Genomic DNA, 25,201 nt, shown 5'->3' with positions numbered 1-25,201 from the left:
AGAAGTAGCAGCTGTTGTTGCTACCGTGCTCACAGTGAGCAGGGTTTCCCCATCAGCAAGTCACAGGGTGATTACCAGAAAAAAGTCACTCCAGAAGTGAACTGTGTGGTGTCACCCTTGGGGACAAGCTAAGCTCTCTTCTTGAAAGCAAACTGGATTTTAGGGCACAAATGCATGTGCCCCACTGGGGGATGTGAAAATAAGGGTGGCTGAATCAGCTTAAAGTGTGCCAGCGCTTTTGGAAGCAGTGGGGCTCTAATGATTTGTATGGGTTACAAGTCAGGTCTAAAACTAACAATAGACTTCAACCACAGTTTTGTACCAGTTGTGGATTTTTTAGACTGAACATCTGTGCAGTGCACTATTATTTCTTACAGACGTAGTAATCATCTGTTCCCATTCCTTTTTACCTCTGCTTGGTGGCCTTTGAGGAGTCACTCATTGGATTGCTGGAGTTCCACAGATGAAGCCCTGCAGCAGAAAAGGGGTTAAACTCAAGCTCAACAGCAGGAATTTTCTCATCTTGACAGTCTGCACAGCAATTTTCTTTTTGCATCACAAAGCATTTTCGTCTAGGCAGAAATTGGGTGATCTTCCTTGGGGTAGGAGGACAGCAATGTTGACTGTGTATAGGTCAGATTATTCTGAGTAAAAACTGCAGGCTTGAAAGGCCTTGGGCTTCCTCTAAGCATCTGATGATGATAGTGTTGGTTTGGACATTAAAATGGTGAGTAGTGGTGTGTTAGAACTATGTCTGCTCATCCACTTGTTCTCATCTCCCTGACCTATTCTTTGTTCTGTCACTGGCAAGGATCTTTGCTGAGCCTCATCCTTTACTATTCATTTTGCCACTTACTGTAATGGGCAGCAGATTTCAAGGAGGCACACTGGAGGCAAAGTGGCTTGAGTAGATTCTTGGCTTCTGGTTTCCATCTGCCTTTGACAGCAAATGGCAAGAGGCCTAGTGTTGAACCAAGTCCCTCTCCTCTGTTAAGTTAACCAGGCTTAACTCAGTCCTGCCCAGACGGCTGAGTGGCAGCAAGACAGCTGGCTCTAGAAAGGCAATAGGTTCTATCGCAGTTTGCTCACAACACCTGGCTTAGCTCCACGTGGAAAACAAGCAAATGGATCAGTACTACCGCTGTTTAAAGATGGGAATATCAAAATGTAAGAGTAAGAGATCTGATTGCCTCCGTGTGGGGCCACTGCTCAGAATTCGATCAGTGGTAAGGTGCACATGAAGTGTTGTGGCTTCTGGTGCTCTCATATTTTATTTTCAAATCAGCATATGACTCGCACAGAATATTGTAAAACTCACCAAAGCTGTTAATGTGTGCTTCAAGTTGTTCATTGTCTTTGTTCACATGCTAAATAAATAAGCTAAATATTTATATAATTGATAAGTAATTCTTGGTAAAACACCTAATTTTCAGAGAGTGGGTGTTTCTTATTATCAAATTCTTCCCTCTGATTACTCTGAGAGTAACCCATAATATCTGAAATTAAATGGTGAAATGTCCATGAAAAAAATACTTGATAAACAAGCAAAGAAAATGTACTGTTGATCAAGGTTTGTGTTTTAGTTACTGAGCACCCAAGTCGCTTGGGATCTGGTACTAATGTGAACTGTTTTGTTTATGAAATAGAAAAAGAGGTTTCACCAACAGAAATTGACAAGTTAAATGGCTTTTCTCGATTTACATGTGTAGTGGTTTGAGCCAGGTTTTCCCCCTGAAGCTGAAAGTGGTAACCCCCAGGGGGTGGTGACCCTTGGGGCTTAACCCAATCGGTGCTCCTGCAAAATATAAACATATCTCTGGAGACCGGAAGAGAAGCAGTGGTACTTGTTGGAAGAAGAGGTAGCCATGTTGTAGAGGCCACGAGGAGAAGGGGCTCCGGCCCCTTGGGGGCCTCTGCCCCCCCAGCCCCGGTTGGGGGCTGCAAGGACTCAGAACAGTGTTAGACTGGACTGAGTGCCTGTGGCTGAGAAGCTGGGGGAGTTTCTCCCCGGTAGGAGCAGTGGGAGACGCTGGGAGCAGCAGCGGAGACAGCAGCGTACTGGAGCAGTGGCAGAAGGCCAAGCAGATAAGAAGCAGCAGAAGCCGGTATGCAGCTAAGACAGACACAGAGGTGTCTGAGGAGAAGGAAAAGTAGCAACAAGACAAGAGACCCGAGCCAGCAGCAGGAAGAGAATTTCGGAGGGTAAGAACTGGACAAACCAAAACCTCCAAACTCACTAGAGACCTCTCCGAGAAAGAGGAGGGGGTGGTGGACTGAGAGGAGTCCTAAAGTGCAGTATGCACTGCTGAGAGGAGCTAGGAAGCTCATGGCCTCCTGAGAGATAAGCCAGGACGGCCGAAGGAATGTGTGTGTGTGGGGGGTGACCTTGGCCCCCCCTGCTCCAGCTTCAGAGAAGCTGGCAGCCATCTTTGAGGCAGAGCATGGGAGCTCTGCACAGGGGCTTGATTTCCCCTGAAGATACCAGACTGTCACGAAGACCCCCGTGCTTCGTGATATGACCGTGGTGGAACGACCTTGTCTGGGGTTACGTAGTCCACGGAAAGACCCCCGTTTGAAGACGGAGGGCCGAGGGGCTTGGAGACCCCCTCGTGTGTGCTGGCAGAGAGCCAGCAACTGCTTCTGCTGCCTGGAAGAGAAGAAGAGAGCCTGCTGTCTAGAGAGAGCCTGCTGCTGACAGACTGGAAGGGATCTTTTCTTCTTCTTCTCTCCTGGACTTTTATTTGGAGGGAGAAGAGATTTGGCCCATTGTAAATATTACTGTCATGGTAGAGATAGATATAGAGTTAAGATTGTATGCAGTGTATTATAGTATTTATTTATTTGTATAGTCTTTGTAATATATTCCTTCCCCCATATTGAGTCTCGTGTTTTTGTCTGGAAAACCCATCTCACATGGGGTTGAGATGTGGGTGGGGGGCTAGGAATCAGAATTGGATTTTGAGCCTGCTCAAACCATGACAACATGTTGTTTTCCAACACCTTAACCAAAATTCTACTTAAGCTGTTTTCTTTAGAAATTAGTCTGGGAGTTTTTGAACTGTTACATTCTGCTTCACTGATCCTTTTCTGTGTCATATTCTGGGAGTTTGTTATCTTTTTAAACTGAAGGTTCCAGATACTTATTCTCAATTTGAAAGCATGATGCAGTATCAATAAGGCACATGTTGAATATATTAAAGCTGGTTTATTCACAGATATTTTAAATTTAATTAGCATTACAGAATCACAGAATCAATTAGGTTGAGATCATCAAGTCCAACCTATGATTGAACGCCACCTTGTCAACTAGACCGTGGCACCAAGTGCCATGTACAGTCTTTCCTTAAACGCCTCCAGGGACAGTGATTCCACCACCTCCCTAGGCAGTCCATTCCAATGTTTAATCACCCATTCAGTGAAGAAATTCCTCCCAATGTCCAACCTAAACCTACCCTGGTGCAGCTGAAGACTCTGTCCCGTTGTGCTGTCGCTGGTTGCCTGGGAGAAGAGACCAACCCCCACCTGGCTACAACCTCCTCTCAGGGAGTTGTAGAGAGTGATGAGGTCTCCCCTGAGCCTCCTTTTCCCCAGGCTGAACACCCCTGGCTCCCTCAGCTGCTCCTCATAGGACTTGTGTTCCAGACCCTTCTCCAGCTTTGTTGCCCTTCTCTGGACTCACTCCAACACCTCAGTGACCTTCCTATAAATTGAGGGGCCCAGAGATGGACACAGCACTCAAGGTGTGGCCTCACCAGTCCCGAGTACAGAGGGACAATCACTGCCCTGGTCCTGCTGGCCACACTATTTCTCATACAAGCCAGGATGCCATTGGCCTTCTTAGCTACCTGGGCACACTGATGGCTCATGTTCAGCTGCTGCTGACCAGCACCCCCAGGTCCTTTTCCGCTGGGCCACTTTCCAGCCACTCTGCCCCCAGCCTGTAGTGCTGCCTGGGGTAGTTGTGGCCAAAGTGTGGGACACAGCACTTCAGCTTTAGTAACTGCCTGGAGTTTAGCAGTGATAACAATCAGCCTTTTTTCTAGTCAATATTTTAACCATTTATGTGGCAGTAAATACAAATTAATGCTGATTAGAGTTGTGGGTGACAAAAAAAGAACTGACAGAGTTATGAGAACTGTAGTGACAGAAGAGCTTTATTTTGACCCACTAAAACAAAATTCAGCTTAATGGGATGCTATTTACCTTAGAGGAAGAAATGTGGGATATGATGTACAAAGTGTGTTGGCATATGGTCAAAGATTGTGATGGTGAAAAGGTTGTAGGAGTCAGAGAAGTGCCCTCCATGGCTGTGTCTTGGGTAATTATGAACTCCATGTAAATGGCACTCATGATTAGGGAGAAGAGCTTTCTGTGTGTGCTGCTGTGAGAGTGATGCTGAAATACATCAGGGCCTCTTGTCCATACATTCAGATGCATGTAGAAAAGGGGGGAAAGTCATGGGAGCATTCGAAAGCTGGAGGAAATGGCCTGCTGTCAGAGATGCACAGCATTCAGACTTTCAGCTTATCAAAGGGAAGTTAAGGGCTCTTTAATCTAATGTTTCAGTTTACAAGAGGGCTTGGTGTTTGCTCTGCTCAACCATGTGTGACCCTTGCTGTACCCAGTAGGCTGCAAGGAAGCGACACACGTGTCTATTCCTTTGTTTTCTCTTTCTGATATTTCCCATCTTATCTGATTTGACCAAAAATACCTTTCTGACTCCTTGCTTCTTAGCCATATTTCTCTGGAAACTATTTTCTAGTGAGCTTCTTTAAAAAAGGAGGGGAGGTAGTAACTGTTCTGTTGGATGGGCATGTTTGTTCTCTGTTTTTTCAGGGGTTGGATGGAGTAAAGGATGATCAAAGAGTAGTAAGGCAAGTAAGAAAATAACTACATGGAAGAACTCATCCCTATTCTTTACAAAAAGCTTTATAGCATTCTGACATGTCAAAAATGCTTTTTAAGCAACATTAACTTAGTTTATAAATTTCATCCCACTTACAAATTAACAGTGTGTAGGACCAACTGTGCATTGGAAGGGTTGGTAATCTCAGTCTGATTGCTCACAGCCAAGAAGTTAAAGTGGTCAGAAGCCCCAACAGAGTTGATTATGTTCCTGTAGGCAGCTGCAGCAGAAGGACCAGGAAACTGATAAAAGTGCAGCTGTGGAACATGCTCTTCTCCTGGGATGTGGACGATTCAGAGCAGAGCTTTGGCCATTAGCACAGTGATTAGTTTATTTTCGTAACTGTTTAGTTTCATCAATATTGAGTGTTGAAACTCTGAAACCTCATTACTCAATCCTTTTAAAGACAATGTGAAGTAAGAAGGTATCCTTACCTTTGTACAATAGAGAGGGAGGAAGGCATCTAGACCCATGCATGGCTGTTCACTGACAGCCTGATTAACCAAGGTGTTTTAGCAAAGTGCAGCACGTACAGACCATGGCTGTGTGCCTTTGGGTGCCTGTGTGTTCTAGGGCTTTGGCATTTCCTTCTGAGGGCAGTGGTGAAGATATTATTCCTGTTTTGTTTGCTTCTCATCCACGTATTCTGTCACTTTGAATGGGAATGTTTTCCCCAGCAAGCATTAACTAAAATGAAACAAGATAGTTCAGATTGAAAGGTTATGAGCCAGCACTGCATGAATGAAAACACTAAATGAGTGAATCTCCCGCATGTCTTCTGTGTCAGTGCTGCTCACAGAAACAATCCCAAGAAAGAGACAAAACACCCAATACCTTAGATTTGTAGCATTTAACAATTTAAAATACTCAAATTACCCATGTACTCGTTAGGAAAAGGGGTTGGTACTCGGAGGAAGAATGGAATTACTAATTTATAGTGTTACTGAATAATGTAAATGAGGGTTTCGTTTAGGTTTAAATAGAGGCGTTATGCAATGATGTTAGACAACTTGGATGTGGGGCATTTCTCTCAGCAAAGATTGTATGTTTTTGGTAGATTTTAATGGTCAATTTGAGTAGCATCCATGCTGGGTAAGCAGTCTTGTCTAATTTTAGAAATGATTCAGGTTTTGTTCTGAATTGCTCTGTTACATTTAGATGGATTGAATATTATTATAATATAAAATAAATGGGCAGGAAGGGGAACCATAAATCAACTTGAATTCTCTGTTGCAGGATATGGTTTTGAAAACCCCTACTATAAATACCTTGTACATGCAGAGAAAGCTATTTAAGAGATTATAGTTTTAGGAAATTCTTCCTTTGCATATTCCCTTGCTTATCATTTATTTCCCCCCTTTTTTTTTCCACCAGATAAGGAGTGAGAGAAAGTGAGAATAAACTCACTGAGTATTGTGAGAGTCATAGTGATGTAGTGAAAAGCAATATTAGAGTTGTTCTCAGCTACACATTCATGATTTTCTGCTCTGTATTCTTTGAATTGGAATAAGGAGCTATTGGGTCCTTATGAATCAGTTCTGAGCACCTTCTCCTTTAGGAGGAAGATTAGGAGGAAAATAGATTTTTCAAATAACATAACCTCCATTTATATCCTGTGGAAGTTATATTAAAAGAAGAATCTCTCCCTTGAAAGCTTTTGCAATGTGAGAATAGAATTTAACAGGCTAAGCTCTCTGTGGTAATGATTGCACAGCTAAGGATGATGCAAATTTAATGGCTCTAATCAGATGAGGTGAAAGAAAGCAAACATTAGGTTTATGCTTTAATTTGTGATTTGCTCTACTGTTGATTCTTCCATGCAGGAAGGAAGGTGAGTTGTATATGTTGTTCTTTTTGAATTTTTATTTTTATTTTTTTTTTAAACCTAGAAAACTTTGGAAAATATTAACCACACTAAGTACTCTTCATGAAAATTAATTGATTTGAGCCTAAAATGATACATTTTACATTATTTAAATATAAAATTGTTTACTGAAAGTTATAATCTAAAAAATGAGCATGACCACCACAGAGTACTGAGCTAGACAGTCCTTTTTCTCTGCCCGTTGCTCATTACAAATTGAACTGACAGAGAAGGACAGAAGTCTGTAGTGGAGTTTCACAGAATCACAGAATGATTTGGGGTGGAAGGAACCTCTGAAGATCATCTAGGCCAAGGCCCCTGCTCAAAGCACTGTCAGCTGTAGTAGGTTGCCCAGGACCATGCTCTGCTGGGTTTGAGTATCCTCAAGGGTGGAGGCAACCTTTTGCCAATGTTTGACCCTCTTCAAATTGAAAGGCCTGTGAATTTCCTGTGTTTCAATGCATACCCATTGCCTGGTGTCCTATCACTGGGCATCACAGAGAAAAGTCTGGCTCAGTTTTCTTTATACCTCTCCATCAGGTACTTATGCACGTGAATAAGGTGCCCCCTGAGTATTTTCTTCATCAGGAGGAACACTCCCATCTCTCTGTCTCTCATGTGCTCCAGTCCCTTGACTATCCTTGAGGCCCTTGGCTGACCTGCATCAGTGTGTCTCTGTCTCTCTTGTACTGCGGAGACAAGACCTGGAGCCAGCACTCCACACTGACCCACCAGTGCTGAGTGGGAAGGATCACCTCTCCCAGCCTGCTGGCCATGCTCTTCCTGATGCAGCCAATGACACATTGCTGGTTTGTGCTAAACGCGTTGTTCACCCTTACTGAGTTTCATGAAATTCCTATCATCCTATTTTTCCAGCCTGTGGAGGTCCTCTGAGTAGCAGCACAGCCATCTGATGTATCAGTCACTCCTCACAGTTTTGTATCATCTTCAGACTTGCTGAGGTTACTGCCTGTGCCATCACCCAGATCACTAATGAATATGTTCAGCAGTACTGGCACCACTGGAACCCCTTGGGGTGCATTTGTGGTGCCTCACCTCCAGCATGACTTCACGCTGCTGATCGCGACAGCCCACCTCACTACCCCCTTATCTGGCCCAGACTTCATCAGATGGTGTCAAAGCTCTGCTAAAGTCAAAAGAAACAAAATCTATGTTTCTCCCCTCATCCTGTGAGCTGCTTAAATGGTTTGACTAAGTATGATTTTCCTCTTCATAAATCCATGTTGACTACTCCCAAACCTTCTTGTTCCTATGTAGAAACGGGTTTCAGGATTATTTGCTTCCTCCTTCCCAGGGATGAAGGTGAGGTAGACATGCCTGCAGTTCCCGAGATCCTGCTTCTTGCCTTCCTTGAGGATAGGAGGGACTTCATTCTTACATGAACACTCTCCTTGCCTCCTTGGGCATTTTGAAAAATGTTTGGGCATATTTTTCACATTTTTCCCCCACAGCTGTGGGTTATGGGGAAACAACTTCTCCACTTAATCTTGGAATCTTTTGATTTTAAGGACACTACAGTTTTTGGTCCGTGAAGAGGAGTAATTTCATTCTTTTGCTTGCCCTTGTCTGGCTTAGGTGTATTCTTATGCTTCCCTTGTGTCCGTGTTTGAGGTAAGTACAGCAGTATTGAACATAGTGTTAAAGGTAAGGGCACTGCAAGGGGCTAATACAGTCCTGTAGTGGCATTTTCTGTTTTGTTCTCTATTGCCTCAAAAAAATTTTCTGCTTTTATGTGTTTTTTGAATTGCTGCTGAATGGTAGCTAGATGTTTTCACAGTACCCTATATCACACCACTTGGGTACCTTTATGGAATGATAGTAGTTAGTGCAAAAGCCTTCATTTTGTATGTAATGTTGGAACATTCCTTTTAATTTATGTACTGTGAATGTCTTTTGCCATTTTAATGATCAATCACTCAGCATCATGAGGTTCATCTCTGTCCTACTTGATATTTGTCTTTGCTTTATCACTTTAAATGACATAGTGTTATCAGCATTCCTTTGTCACCATCTGCCCTGTTTCTATAATTATTATAGGTTAAATGGAACTGACCGAAGTACCTTGTGGGACTCCTTTGAGGACTTTTCTCAATAGCAAAACCAAATCAAACCTAATCTTTCCTGGTTTTAGAGTAATTATTCCTCCAAATGAAAACCTGTCCTCTTATCCTCTAGCAAAATAGTTTCTTGAGCACATTTTGTGGGGGATCTTTCTGAAAGATTTTTAGAGTGGATAATTTGCTTGAATTTTTCTTTTTATATATTCATTGATTCTGTCAAAAAATGAAGGTGTTAATGAGTCATGCATTCCCTTTCCAAAGTCATGTGGACTTTCACTCAGTACCTCTTGTTTTTCTGCCTGTCAAATTACAGAATTGGAAGTTTTTACTATTTTGTCTAATGTGGACATCAAACTTTACTGCCCAGAAGTGCCTCTCTAAATTGCTCTTGGAGACCTTTAAAAAATTGGAATCCATATTCGCAGTGTTCATTTCCCTAATACAAACATTATTTTAAATGAGAAGACACTCTCTGCAATTAATGTCTTAGTGATTTCATCCTTGAGTTCCTTTAGAACATTTGGATGAATACCATCTGGTCCGGGCAGATGAGTAGTGTTGATTTGTGTAAGATTTCTCTCACTGACACTTCAGTATGAGACACACAGCAACAGAGAAGAAGAGCTCTGACGTGGGAACCTTTCAAAGCAGCTCTAGGGTGAACAGAGACGCAAAGTATTGGTTTGCTTTCTCTGCTCTGGCATTGTCTCTGGATGCTCTTTTCTCACCTTGCTCATATGTTGGTTCCACAGATTGCTGTTGCAGGCTTCACATCTTTTGGGAGGTTGACAGAAGATTTATTATTACAGTGTAAACTTCTTCGAGTTGTGTTTCAAAGGTTTTTCTTTTGGCCTATTGCATGATAGTGCTATATTTCTGAGGTTATTTTTCCCCCTGTTATCTTCAGCAGGTCAAAAATTCAGCTTGTTAAAGCTGTGTATCTTTTCCTTGAGTCACATTTCTTTTCAATCCTGCCTTTTCTTTCTTTGGTCCACTGAAGACCAGTGCACTTGCACTGAAATTCAATCTTATGCCTTAAAAAAGAAATTTCCGATGTTTTACCTATAGCACTCCTTCTTGGCTTTTTTAGCCAAGCTTCCTCCTTTTTGTGCAAGAATCCTGTTGAACCCACTCCCATTGCGGGTATTTTGGCTTCCTTACTAATGCACAGATGTTGAATCTGCGTCCGTGCTGATGGCGGTTGCAGAGTGACTCACTGACAGCCCTGCTGAGACCCGGTGAAGAGTTGCTTCCCCTTGGAGTTTCCTGGATAGCTGCTCACGAAGCAGGCTCTGAAAATTTGCTCTTGGCACTGTGCCCTGATATAACATTTAAACAATCTACATGGGGTCGTTGACATCTCCCATTCCTTCTGTGTTTCCTGATCCCACAATCGTTGAGTTCATGAAGCAAATCTGACTGCTCCCATCCAGGCCAGCCCGGTGGTGATATGCTAAATACTGCATGCTGTGCTCCCAGCCCTCTGCGGGATGAACTTCCAGTCCACAGGGATTGCATGTTGCTTCCTACAGTTCACTTATTTATTAGATTTAGCTTTAGGCTTTTTCTGATGGATAGTACCCTTGCTAGCTATTCTGGTTCTTTTCTGTGTTCCCCCTGCCCCCTCCTCCAGTATTTAAACAATATTAATTTCTTTAATATCTAACATTTATTTATTGAAGGACATTGACTTTTTTATCCCTTGGTATGCTTTTCTACTTTTTTCATGCTTGTTTAAATGGGACTTTCTTTTACGTGACTGCTTATAATCATGTGCAGTTTCAGATTTACCAATATCTCTCCTGTTCTTTGCTTAACAGTACAGTGTTTGCCTCCCTTCTCCAAAAGGTGCATTGTCCAAAACTGTGTGTCCTTCTGTGCCTTTCAGCATTCTTTTTTCTTAGCTTGTTTTCTTGTCACGGGGCTATCAACATTATTGACTTCAAATGTCAGTAGGAAAGAAAGTAGAAAGATAAGAGGAAAAAATCTCCATTATTATTTCTGTTTTAAAAAAAAGAAAGTAATTTATGCTAAATACTATCACATATATACAACTTTTTTACTATCAATATATTTTTGGGACTTCTTTTATTTTCTTCTTTTCCTATCACTATGAGTTTACACACTGGAGATGCCAAAAATCAGGCAGTGCTACATTTCTTTTTAGGGATGAGGGTCCTTAACTCAAAAGAATTCCTGCCTTTCTCCCTCACTCCAGCAGCTTCCCTGGGAAAATTCTCACTAAAGAGTGAGGAAGCCATTGTAAAATCCTTGGCCATGTGTTTTGTGTACATTTGTCATCTAGCCTTTTCCTTTTTTCTTTTTTTTCTTTTTTCTTTCTTTTTTTTTTCTTTTACTTATATGTATATGGTATAAAACCAAGTTGAAACTAACCAGAATGCAGAGACTGATTTTTCTGATGAATCAAAACAAAGATAGTGCACATGAATAAAACAGACTTTGCGTGTCTGCAGCAGCTTCCCACACTCCTTCCATCAGGCAGCCAACACTTTCCATTGGCTTTTCAATTAAAGCTCTGTGCATTGGGATGGATTTGCATTGTTTAAAATAAAACTGCTCTTTAATGCTTCGTAGACATTACCTCAGAAACATTATTATTTGTTAATTTTTATAGTTAGAAACAGCTTAGTCATCTGGATTGTAGTTCCTCCCACTACTGCCTGTGCCTGTAGTAGATCCTGCCTGCCTGTGATTTGAGCAGTGATGTTTGGAAGTCTCTGCTGCCTGTGCCTCTTGCTTCTGCCTTCCCCTTTAGAGGGAGACATCTCTTATGTTCTTTCACCTAAGACGAGACCTCTCTCCATCTTCTGCCACTCCTTTTTTCAGGGTGTTTTAAATACAAGGAAAAATGTTAATAACAGGAAATCAGCATTTCTAAGAGAAATGATCTAGAATTGTATTTATTAAGAAAGTAATTGTGGATCAGATTTCCTAGAAATTTCATAAGGTTTCCATGTACTGACAAACGTGATTTCCTTTATATTTAAGATAAAGGGTTTTGTTTGTTTTTGCAGTAGTAAAACTGACTATGACCTTCCTGTACAGCAGAAGGTCCTTTCTTTGCTAAGGAGCCCATTACAAGAACAAGTCTTTGTATCAGAGCTGTCAGGAAGAGGAAAGGAGGAAGCCTTGTCCTCTTGTCTGTGCATATCTTTCATCGGGTCTATTCTGTGTCTGAGGGAGAGGATAGTAGGAGGTAAAAACTCATAAAAAAAGAAAAAGAGATGTGGGAGAAATTCCTAGGAGACTATTTCATATTTTCTTTTTCTGCAGAAAATACTAATATACAAATAAATGCTGCACGTCAACTAAAACTTGTATTAATGTTTCTGTCATCATTACATTGTCGGCTTCTATACATCAACTCGACTGTGTGTATTTAGGGGTATATCATTGCACAAAGAGCTTACTTGGGAAGGTGAAGTGCTTTGTAAGCAAGGACTGGTTGTCCTTCCTTTGGGAGTCTGCATTGTTCCTCATCATCGGGACCAAACGAAGGTCTGAGCACCAAGAAATGCCAATTAACAATTGGCATTTCCTGCCAGTGTCAGTTGTTTAGGATGGGACTTCATAATGTGCCAGGTACGTGCAGAAAGTGTTTGCCATGAGGTGGAAGTCTGTTCTATTGTTCATCATGGCAAGCTCAAACCTGGAGCTGTGTGCTGAGTGTAGTAGGAAGAAGGAGGTGGCCACCAAGTAACTCACACTGCCCAAATGACAAAAATTGATGCCAATGCTGCCTCTTTGATAAGGTTCTGACTAAAATCATTATCTTTTGTTATTAGTAAACTAGACTTTATAGAAAGAGAGGATTAACCCTGCTATCCTGCACACGCTTCAACTGCTACCCATGCATTTTTAGATGTTGTAAAGGTGTTGATCACAGGTAATGGGTACGTGGTACTCTGTGTGAGTATTGCTGTATGCAGACATTTATACTATTTAGGAGAATCCAGCGTGCTCTTAGGCAGAGGAAGTAGCGAGTACTGGTGTGCTCTACACTCTAACAATTAAAAGGCATGAATAAAAACACTGGTTAGGAATTGAAGCAAGACAAATTCAAACTAGAAATTAGGCACACATTTTTAGTTAGAAATGTAACAGTATACTGAAACAAACCAATCAGAGGAAGTGATAGGTTCATCTAGTCAAGACTGGGTGGCTTTTAGAAAGATGTACGTGGGTCAGAAAAGTTGCTGTCCTCTCACGTAGCTGTATTTGAGCAAAATGTTCTGTCCAGTTTTATGCAGCACGTCAGGCTGGAGGCTCTAATGCTTCTTTCCAGAAGCCTTCTCTTAAAACCAAGTGAATCTAAATACTTACGATATTGCTGTGGGACAAATGTATTTAAAAGTGAGAAACAGCACTGATAAAATGTAGGGAGGCAAGTGTTGAAGGAAGGTTCAGGTTAAAATCCTAATTTAAATTTATAATTCCTAGCTCTGTATTATGATTTATTTTTTTTCTACTCATGAGCATGTTCTTCACATGTCTTGGCAAAAAATCAAATGTAGAAAAGCTTTAGAAGTTAGGATTGAACTGCATTTCTTAATGGACTTTTGTCATCGGTTGGATTGGGGGATACTTAATCCAATGAAGAGGAAGGAGCAACTAATTTAAAATAGAATTCATTTTCCTTCCTGGGTTTGGCACATTTGACCCTTTTCACATGTAGACATAGGAATAAGTTTCTCAGTGATTTTCCTGTTGTGTTGACTGTATTCTTCTATTTATTATTAATTTGTGTCTTCTGTGTCATCTAGAAGCTTGGACTAGAAAATTGGACATTGCCTATGAGAAAGTTCCAGTGGTCTTGCACTGGAGGAGGCAGCTTTCTCCTTTCCTGCATGGGCTGCTCCCTCAGCCTTAATGTCAGAAGGAAGGAGGAGCTGCCAGAAAAGTAGGGTCAGGAATGCTGGAAGAACTGAACTATGCCATCCTCTGAGGAAATTGTAATGATTGTCCTGATATTCTATCAAACTATGTCTCTGTTTGTATGTCTTGGGGATATGAAGGGAAGTAAGGCTTGAACAGGCATTTTTTTAAACTGTTTTTATGTTCCTTCTTGTGACACTCACTGTTCTGCCTGACAGTATATTGGCAAACAGGGACTGCTGGCATCCTCTGGAGGGGGAGGAGGAATCCTGCGCTGATGTTACATGGACACGATCAACTTTTTGTTGATCAGTTGCAGGATCTCAGCCACCCAAAGGTGCTGTTGCCACCCATCTTCTCACTTTCAGAAATTTGCCTTTGAGTGCATTTCCTTAGAACCATAGAAAGTTGCCCTAGAGTTCTTAGTACAATAGTATGAAAGATTTTACATATGTGGTGTACTCCAGGAGACTATGAAATGTATAGGATCTCTTGGGGAGCAGGTGTCTGTTTCTGTCTCTTTTTTTGTTTCCTCCTTTTTTTATGTGGTGTGCAAATTACATAGGAAGTAAAAATACCCGTCCAGCTGTTTTCCCGAATTTTAAATAGGTTTGGAAGCTTCCTATGAAGTCATCAGTCACCTAGTTACTATGCATAAATGTGTTTCTCAATGTAACAGGTTTCAGATTTCTGGCTGAATTCCTCTTTGCCTGTGTCAGAAAAGCCCCACAGACTACAGACACCTGGAGCTAAACAGAAATAATCATTCCCTGGAAATGCCTTTACTGTGTTTGGCAAATGGACCACAGTTACTTAAATGCTTTTTAGATTTCTCTCTGTATTTTTGTGAGGACTGTACACAATACTAAGGATGTTATAAATTTTAAATTGCCCTTTTTGCTACTTTTCTCAGAGTTGTGAGTAATTTGGAGTTGAGGAACTTATTAGTAAGGGCTTGAATCCATTTGTTCTGGCAAGCAGAAACTATCTAAAATATTTAACAGTGCTACTAGAAACAAAGAGGAAAACAAGCAAAAAGAAAGATACTAAAGTTTTAATGAGCAGAATTGTAGCTAATTCCATTACTCTCTTCTCCTTGTAGGTTTTATTTTTTAAAGGAAGAGCTCTTCTAAATTCATCAAGTGACTGTGAGCTCCAGCCATTCCTATTAACTTAAATGCCTAAATTAAGCAGGTAGTCGCCTGAGGACATATGTGTAGCTAATGGAGATGAGTAGAGGTCTCCAGAGAATGATTGGGAAGATAGGAGTGGTGACCTGACCATGGCAGTAGCCTTTCTGTGTCTAGTAATTTCTGTAAGGTGAATGTTAAGTGGGATGGATCTGGATCATAAGAGTCCCATTGGGACCAGCTCTCTCCAACTCTCTTATTTTGGATCTAAGGTACATGTAAGGGAGAAGAGGAAACAAAAATACAGCAGGAGCAATTCTGGGGAAGTGGAATCGGTGAAGTTCAGTGTGGTGCCTTGTTGAGCAAGAAACAGTAATGAGGATGGGAGGAACACAGTAGGAGAATGACTGAGCCACAGAGTGAGGAAAACAGTAGCAGATCAAATTCATCCTTTCCAAATACTGTTCAGGTGATGCTTCTGTCTGCTTCACTCCCATCACTTAGTCCATTTAGAACACTTCTGGAGTAGGGAAAGATTTGCTGATTGTATATTGTGTAGTCAGAGCTCTTGCTAGGGAGGTGATGACAACCACAGGTGCCGTCTTTTTGATACAAAAGGGATGTTGCTGCCATCGCTTCCTGCCTTGTTCCCCGTGTATTACTAGACTTTTCCTTCGGAGAAGTAGTATCCAAAGAAATGGACACTACAGTCCTCCTCACCAAATTCCTGGCTGTCTGGGTAGGGAGTCTTTCTTTTGGAAAGGAACAGCTTAGTGTGCCACCTTCATCTGGTGGTTGAGCAGATTGGCACCAGGGGTATCTGAACTGATTTCAGAACAAAGAATTAACACATTTGGAAAATGGCAGTAGGAAGGTAGAAAGTGTAACATACACTTTAACCCTTACTGAAAAAATGGAATTTAATCAGCAAGATTAAAATGGATGATTTAAGTAATCTTTTATATTTTCGTGGCAGGGATATAATTACATATTGTTTGATTAATTGCATAGGATATTACTGTGGAATATAACTTGACTGATACAGGCATATCAGCATATCTGTATTTCTGAAAATATGGTTAAATAAACATCTTTACTTGGAGAAGGCATCATGATTTGTTTTAAGTTCAACCTTGTGTAAAGCAATTATATAAACTGTATATTTTACAAACTCTGTGTTTAATTTCTGATGATGTGTTTGATAATTTTAGTGTTATCCTTAGGGTGTAAAATGACTTAATTGCTAATTAAAATGTTCAGCCCACCTGAAAAAATGTATTACCTAAGTAGTTCTAGTAAATATGTTCTGTTCATTGAAGTATTCTCTTTCTGTTGCTACACTTTATCATTTGGAATGTGCTAAGAGGAGGAACTTAGGAAATGTATTTTCCTTTTCAGACCTTAGTACATAAAATACTCTGAGTGACATGCTGATAACCTTCAGGGCAAAGGGATTTCTTCTGTGCCCCAATAATGAAGGTGCACATTCAAGGCTTTCCTGGAGCAAACTAGAAAGCTTAAGAAGGGTAGAGGTGAGCTCTACCAGCTGGCAGGTTGACTAAAATAGTGTCTTAATGAAGTCACAATCTGTAACTTTAAAGTTCGGTCATTAAAAGGTGCATATTTACATATTTTTAATTTGGGTATGTGTATATTGTAAGTATGTTCCTGAAGTTTAGCATTTGGACCTTCAGCATAACATTGTATCCTTGTAGTTTCCCTGCTGTTGTTTTCATCTATATTCAAAGCAACAACAAAATGAAACAAACAAAACTCCAAAACAACAACAACAACAACAAAACCAAAACCAAAAGAACAAACAAACAAAAAGTTAAAGCTTCTATAAGCTTCTATCTTCCTTTATTTCCAGGGAACGTGATTACTTTTACATACCTTGATAATGATCTATCCCTTTATTTAAATGTGTTTTTTGTGGATGTGTGTGTATATGTACTTACATAGAGAGGCCGAGAGAAGCATGAATTTCTGAGCTGTAAATTTCAGCGGAGAGAAAGCCAAAGTGATACAAGAGCAATTACTGTCAACATCTTCTCATGTCTCTGTTTAGGGTCATGGTTTTGCATCTGGATATCATAGTGACTTTTTAATGGGAAAAACAGTGTGGCTTAATCTTTTCTGAATCCATTGATTTGAAAACAGTGAGAGTCCTGTGGGTTTCAAGTGTGGGCAACATATATTAACCACATAGTTGGGGACAGAATGTAATTAATTTTTTTTTTATTTTTACTAGAGGGCTAAATTAAAAAAGAAGTCAAAACAAAACAGTGTGAATGTTTTAGGATTTTGGAAAACATTTGAGGTAGAGTCCAAACTGTTGCTAACTGTAAGTAATCAGCAAATTAAAAAGTTATTATGGTAAGTATAAATTCAAAATAAACCTTGTGCTTTGCTTAATGTTCTTCCTCTTCCAGATTGGCAGACAATATAGTTAGTATTACATAATTGCAACATGCAACATTAATTATTTGGTATAACTAGAAAACGTTTCCTTATTACATCAAGTTTTTGTAAAGCGTTTGGATTTGAAATCACTGATGTCTAATTTTTAATGTATTATCTATTAGTAGTTCTTTCAAAAGCAGCAAGATATGGGAAGGAATCAGTGTAAACCTGATCAGCTGTTCATTTCTCAAGAGCTGTTTATCATTAACATTCCGTTGTCCAATCTTTGGTAGTTTGTTAAGTGTGACTGCAAGAATATATATCTAGTATCAGAAGGAAATGCACTTGTCTTGAAGTCTCCTACAGATGGTTGTCTGATACACATCCTTTTACCCCATTTGAGTTTCTTTCCTGTGAGAGGAGATAGTTTTGCCTTCATGATAATTATTTTCTCTCAGCAAGCACACTTCAATTAAGAGAACATTTCTATATCAAAAAATTCAGCCCAAGTAGAGTTTGAATAACCATCAGCAGCTGTGCAACATTTCCATTTCTTCCTATTAGAATATTCAGTACATACCCTGGCACTGCAGGCAGGAGACTAGAATATATAAATGCTCTTTGAAGAGTAATAGCAGTCAACCTTTTCATAGAGAAGTTGATTGTATGTTCCCTGATAACATACCATGACTAAGAACTTCAAAACCTGTTATTTGTTGCTGCCTGGATTGGTGGAAAATATTTTAGGAATGGTAAAGTCTGTAAATGTTAGGTCAATGGGCCTATTAGTGGGACTTTGTGCTAGTTCCCACTTCAGAGACACTCATTGATGTTCCTTCTTCAACCTTGCCTACAGGAAACTTAATTAAAAAATGAGAGCTTGTTTTATTGCTCCAAGATTTCAAATCCAAAGAGCAGAAAATATACTCAAAGGGATCTGAAAGGATATGCTGGTATGTCTGCCACAGAAATGTCTGGTTTTGATGTCTTCCCTGGAAAGAAAAATTCATTCTTGCAATACCCCTTGGGCTTTTGAACTCTTAAGCCATTCTTCAAACCGTAGATTATTTGAACAAATGACCCATATCTCTCTAGGTCCTTCCTACAGGGGTGATAACACTGAAGATTTTTTTCCTTTGTCTTGGATTTGTTTCAAGTGAAGATACAGAGTTCTGATGGTGTCTAAAAGAGGCTAACCATATTGATGCCTGCTCAGCTGGTGCTTAGAAAAAAATCTAGGAGCCGTTAGCTGGGGTGAGATAAGAAAGAGTCTAATGGTGCCAAGGCAAGAGATGGTAAACGACGTGTGCCCCGGGCTGTGCCCGAGATGTTACATTTATAACAATATCTGGCCAATCCCAAGTGTGTCCACCCTCTGACTTTTGCTCTGGTCCACCCCCTGGCCCACCTCCTGGAATTGGGTCGGGGGGCTTTTTGGGACCCCCTCTTCATCATCCTTCATCATCTTTGGGGTACAGAGAGCAGAGTCACCCAGTTCCTTGACTCTGTCCTGCGGTTTAGGCCAAGATACAAGCGTTCCCCAAACAAGACAGGGTTGCCTTGACTAAGAGACAAAACATCTTCTACTGGATACAGGAATGGGCTGATATGGGGAGTATGGAATGGGGTAAGAGGCTTAAGGAATGTATAAACTAAGGGGTGCTAGGGGAGGAGGGAGAAAGGGTTTCTAAAATCTACTTCTATTACCTATAAAACTCATAAGGTAGAAAAATAAGAAAACCATTATGGGCTTAAGGCATCAATATTTCATGTACCATATACCAGGTGCTTTTTGTAAACCCCTCTGAAGGGGAAGATCCACCCCAAATCAGGATCACTTGCATGGTATGTGGTGTTGTCTGGGCTGAGCATGCCAGGGGCAGGATTCTCGCCTTTGGAAATGGTGATTGGAATGAAGCCTGAGCTCCAAGAATGAGAAAACAGCAGAGTATAACTGTGATACCTGGATGAGTTGTGGAGCCGATGTAAATCGAGAGGTGAAAGGAAAGGAGCTTTCCCAAGGGTCTTTTATGCTGCTGAAATTCTTCCTCCATTCAGGTCCAGGACTGTGTGTACAATTCTCGTTTCTCTTTTTATTACTGCCTTTCCTTGGAAAGACATGTGTCCTTAGAAGAAGCATGAAACTGTTATTATTTTTTTAACCTTGGCATCCTGGGGATCTGGACCTCCTGCCAGATGAGAGAGACTCCTCTGTCCATGTGCCAAGGAGTAGATGGAGGCAGCAGATATCAGGATGAAGCTGAGCTAAAGGCATCTCCCAACTGCCCCTGGACTAGTGATGGTGGCTTAGGGGGAGATGGCATGTCACAGAGGTAGTGCAAGAAGTCTCTTGACATCAGATGAACATGAATTCCCTTTGTAGGGAGTAGAAACAGATTTGTTTGTGTGTGGTCTAGTCTCTGAGACTTCATTAAACACAGTTTAGAGCTCATGGGAAAGGGGTAAGTGAGCTGTAGAAGCAAGATCACAGAATCACAGGTGTGTTGTCTGGAAGTGACTATTGGAGATTGTGTGATGCAGCCTCCTGAGATCTTTGCACTGGGCAATTTCACCATCAGCAGCTGTGCAAACTGAGGTGAGGGATTATTGCTGATGCATCTGTGGGACTGGGTATTTGGCTTATACATATGCATATGTTTTAAAGTTTTCTTATTTTAGTACTGTTTCTTCTTGTAATAAAGGTACCTTATAAAGGGTTTATGAGAAGGATCAAACTACTGAGGTGTATTCTTGTAAGTAAGAACCCTTGGATGTTTGCATCCTTCCGCCTTAGTTGCTTACAGTACTGCCCTAAACAAGAATTTCAGAACTTGGCTCCAGACATTTGGCTTTGAATGAAAGTGGATTTTGGGAAAGGGGTTTTTTTTTTGGACAATGGCAATATTTCAACACGTTAGGTGAATACAGACTGGTTTTGGTTTGACCATATAAGAAACTGAAGTGCACATATTAAGTGACAAGGGAAATAATACGGAAGTACAAATCAGGCTTGCATACTCATGGGGAACTCCAGGATTTATTATGTATCATACACACTTCTCCCTTAATGTTATTTTGAAGATAGATACTAGCTGAGAACTCCCTCTTGCCCTGTTTCTGAAATATCTTATGGTATCTAAAGATAAATATTTAAGAAACACCTAGTGGTCTTGAAATATGAATCATAGTGTTGGGAAGTAAAGGCCACCTTTTATCTTCAGAACTGGTTCAGTGAAGGTTGTTGGTGGGAGCCGTTTCTCAGCTCTATGCTTTTGGGAAGGTCCCCCTGTTGCTGTTGCCTGTTGAACCACTACCATGTAGTGTGTGACTGCCAACAGTGCTGTGCATTAGTGCTAATTGTGGCAGTAGTGTTTGTGAGTCTAACTAACTTTTTCAAGCCACTCATTTTACTTCCCTTGGTCTTGCTGGATTATTTATTGACACCAGCAGCCTTTGAGAAGACATTTATGTTTATGTTGCACTGAAGCCAAATTAGAAATTTTAATGTCTGTACCTTGTTGAAAACTGGTGCATGTGGCTTAGGAGTACCTGGGTGGAAATAAACACTGGCAGCACCTAGGAATAATAATTTGGTTTTCTCATTTCTAGTGGCAGGCTTTTGGATACAGGTGACGTGCAGGTATTAATAAGCCCATCTGGTCTTCCAGCATTTTCCCATGAACTCAAATAAGCCAATATTATAAGCAACTTGAGATAGATGATGGGCTATGTTTTTGAAGACATAAGTTTACCACCATCAGCTCTCATGAGTTTTAGTTTCATTTCTGTTATCTAAGGGTTCATCTGGGAGTGTAGTAAAGGGGGTCTGTCTTTCTGTACTTACTGGAGTTAGGGACTAGGGTTGAGAATTTACAGGATATAAAAGTGAGCTCTCAGGGCAGGGCAGAGGCTGCAAGCTGTTAGTTTTCTGCTTCGCAGTATAGTTCAAGATTTTTCCTGGTTATTGGAGGGATCCCCACATTGATAGGAGCAGTCAGCTGAGTGCTCTGGCGTGTTGCCATTTACTAACTTTCATTTGAGTCCAATCTGCAAAGTAATACTAATTTTTCAAGTAAATGTTTTAAAGCTGCAGGATGTTCTCACACTGAAAGAAACCCCAGGGGATCATCCGTTTCCTCTTTCCTGCTACAGTAGAGATTATTTCTGCCTCTTTCTTTCCATACTATTTTTTCCGACAGTACCTATTGTCCCAAGCCATGCAGTAACCTAGGTAGCCAGCACTGACAGTCACAAGTGACTCAGGAACTCAGCGTGCAAGTTATAAGCAGAATAAAATATTTCCTACCCTTTATTTTGCTATACAGTGCTGTATGGAAAGAAAACTGCTTTGCTTTAGAAAGTGTTGAACTTCTGTGCTCCATAGATTAACTTGCTGTGTATTCAGAACTTGATATATTCTGGCTTTATAGAATGAAGTGCAAAATTCTTGTTCCACAGAAAGTTGTTACACTAAGAGGTAAAAACCTTGCTTAGTTGATAATTGAGAAAAGATATAAAAATATAAAGAACCATTGGTGTTTTACCTGTGTACAATTTAAAAATTAATAAAGGAGCTAGAAAGCATGTGAAGTTGCTTGTTTGAGCGTGTTTTAAGTAGAAGCTCCTGTAACACTTGTTCTTGCTAAGTAGCGATCTATCCAAGGTGAAAAATTAACCCTGGATCCAAATGCAATTTGTAAGTATCCAGTCTTACTCTTAAAAGCCAGGGACCTGATACCATGTCCTTAAAGAAGTGTTTGAGGACTGAGGACACGTTCAGAATGTGGGCTTGAATCTGCTCCTCTGTTGTCAGATTTGAGAACCTCTAAAAATTCTGAGGTTTTGTCCTGGTCTCAGCAGTTCTGCTGTTCCTTAGGCTTGAATACTGCTTTTGCTGTTCAGGGCACAAGAGAATTTCTTTAAAGAAATTTATTGCTGAAATAAGGGAAGAAAATGAAATTCTGCTGGCTGCCACTAAAGACTTATGGACAAAGAACATACGGACAATAATTACTTTTAAAGCCTCCCTGGAAGATATAAAATCTCTTGCTATTAGCTAAACTGCCTTTAACACTAAAGAAGGCATGTACAGGGCCTGCACAAATTTTTGTGTGCGTCCATGTGTGATTCTTTGAAGATTTTTCAAGTCTGCATTTGCAATATTCTCTGCTTCTTTCCTCTTATTCCATTAAAGAAATTCTAATGCCCGTTTAGACACAGAGAATCTAGAATTACACCATCTAGTTGTTATGATCAGGTTATTTAAAATTATTAGAGAGATTCCTCTGCCTGAATTAAGGTGCAAACGAGACCATATGTCAAAGTCAAGAGTACGGATTTTTATTTAACAGTAAATGTGAGGTAGAGAGAAAGAAACAGCAAAAAATGAGGGGGGTGGGGGAGATAAAGACAGTGACAGAGAGACAGATGAAGTAGAAAAAATATCACCACTCTGTGGATTCTGGCAGCTTCTCATTGATCCTCTTCTTGTGGTCTCCTCAGTGGTGAGAGTCCCAGTCTTTTCAAAGTGATGGTTGCAGTCCAGATCCATTGAGGGAAGCTTGAGGTGGAAAGGAAAGTCCCATGTGGTGAGCGAAGTCTGAGCATGAGGGAAGACATCTGAGGTGATGAGGGAATAAGCCCTGTGTGGTTTTATTGTGCAGAGGCCAGGTAGGAACGCCCCCAGTACCTCCCCTGGGGCGGAGAGTTTTACAATGGGTGGTGGAATGCTGGATCATGGGACATTTCATGAGTCTTTGACACATTCTAGGAGTTCACAGCTGCCTGTTACTTCCGTGCAGTTGAGTCCATTATTGCCCATTACGGCCCATTAGCAGAGATGAGTATTGTCAGGATAGGTGTGAATGTTTGATACTTCCCTGGAGGGGAGTTATCATGGAGTTATCTCAGTCTTTTTTTGTAAGGACAAAGAAACACTACCCTGCCTCCCAGGATTTACCTCTTTCCTTATTTTGTTCAACACCCATTTTGTAGCCTGAGATGGCAGGTGCGCACCCTCAGCACCTGGGTGGTTACTTTACAGCTTGCACCTTGATTGTCTGAGCCATTAGCATTCGTCTATCACTTGTGGATACATTCTTCCCCTGGGATAATTGGACAGTAGTAGCACCTTTATCTTATGTGAAGTTTCCTGTCACAGTCCAAATTAGTAGGCATGTTCAGGTAGGGGTGGGCTTTGGTGAGCAGTTGCTTCTTTGCACAGTTTGCTACAGTGGACAAAAGTCTTTCAGTGATTTTAACGATGTTTAAGCCATTAACCAATTTCAGTGTCTCACACTAGGTTGTTTTCATTTGATTATTAGGTTTTATTGGCCATCCATCTATGAGAAGGTCACTCTAAACAAACCTACGTCCTGAGGACCTCACTGCCATTGTCCAAACTTGCTTGGCCCCGGCAGATGAACCTTAGGATTAAAGGGTGGGCCCAGTTCAGCGCATGCTGTGTCTCACCTAAAAAATCCATTGCGCAGGCTTGAAAGGTAAAAGACCTTTCCCAAAATCTTTGTTCGTGAAGACTGGCCATTATATATTAGGTTTTATTATAATATTGCATAGGCATCGTGGTTAGCTAAATATATGTGTTGATTTGATAAATTTGCAGTTGGAGGATATGTCTGAATACAGGCAGTTCTTCTTTCGCAGAGACTTTTCTGGTCGCTTGCAGTCTATTTGTACTCTCCTTGGTAATATTTCCCAGAGATGGGATTTAAGGAAGGAAATGGAGCAAATCTGGATTCAGACTTTGCTTTTGGATCTCCTCTCTCCAGAGGATCAGAACAAGTCAGTGAATTTAATCATGCAGTCAAATGTGATGAAAATTTGGATATTAATCGTCAATGGGAACCAGTATTTCATGCTCATTAAATAGCAAATTTTGATGAGTGCTTCCTATTCCCTTATGAGTTACCAGAACTGCAGGTAGACATCAAGCAACAACCGGTCATAATGCAAATTTTCTTTCAAGTACAGCACTGCATATTGCATTAGTTATCAATGAAACCTCAGATTCCACTTTTACTTATGTAACTGCAACATCATAAATATGATAAAACTGCTTTATCATATGCAGTAGAGGATTCTCATCACTTTTGTTAGTGGAAGTCTGGACTATTTAGAATGAACAGTTGTTAGAGTCGACATGTGAATTAGATTAAGAATCATATTTCAAGAGTGGAGAATAATAATTCAAGTGGGATTAGAAATAAGTGACATGTGAAATATTAAGGAAAATACTAGTGAAGTATATGTATTTTTAATTAATTATATTTGTATACAAAAAGAACATGACCTAAATATTTGGGGTCATACAGGACTTTAGGCAATGTTGTCAATCCAGTGCATTCAGAATTCAGAAACAGGCTTGAGTTAATCAATTTTGAATCCTTTTTGTTTGTCTTCTAGCATTTTTTGCCTTTAGGGCTGATATTTTGAAGGTTTTTTCCTACTTTCACAGTGAACAGAAGTTTTCTTTTGCAATGCTTCAAAAAAAAAAATCTGTGATTTTTTGGTGATTATATCTCTCTGAAAACAAAGGTCAGTTAAAGGAAAAAAAATTATCTGTAGTCTTAGGATGACAGTCAGATTTGTCATAAGATTTCAAAGTATGAAGCAGAGGATAATTCTCATGGCTGGACCTGTATCTTGCCTATTCCTAGGACAGGGTTCACTTCTCTCCGTAGTGCCCTGCACCTGGTGCAGCCAAGGTATGTTGAGTTATGGTGCAGGTATTTCCCATTCCCATGCAGCAGGGCTGCAGGAAGGCATGTGGAATCCAGCTACAAGTCGTGCTCCAGGTTGCTTCACCTGCTGCCATCCTCCCTCTTGACCCCTCTTGACAGCATGGGGCTGTCATACAGGTGGACACAGTCAGGCCTTGCAAATTTTAAACCACGAGGGCTCC

General features: G+C 40.7%; 1 protein-coding gene across 1 annotated transcript in view; it reads left to right on the top strand.

Annotated features, from left to right (window-relative positions):
* Positions 1-25,201, top strand: part of SORCS2 (sortilin related VPS10 domain containing receptor 2) — a 559,300-nt gene that overhangs the window by 198,000 nt on the left and 336,099 nt on the right.

The sequence above is a fragment of the Neopelma chrysocephalum genome, unplaced genomic scaffold, assembly GCF_003984885.1.
Source record: "Neopelma chrysocephalum unplaced genomic scaffold, ASM398488v2 Primary Assembly neopelma1_71, whole genome shotgun sequence".
NCBI lineage: Eukaryota > Metazoa > Chordata > Aves > Passeriformes > Pipridae > Neopelma > Neopelma chrysocephalum.
This window is presented reverse-complemented; position numbering and strand designations above follow the sequence as displayed.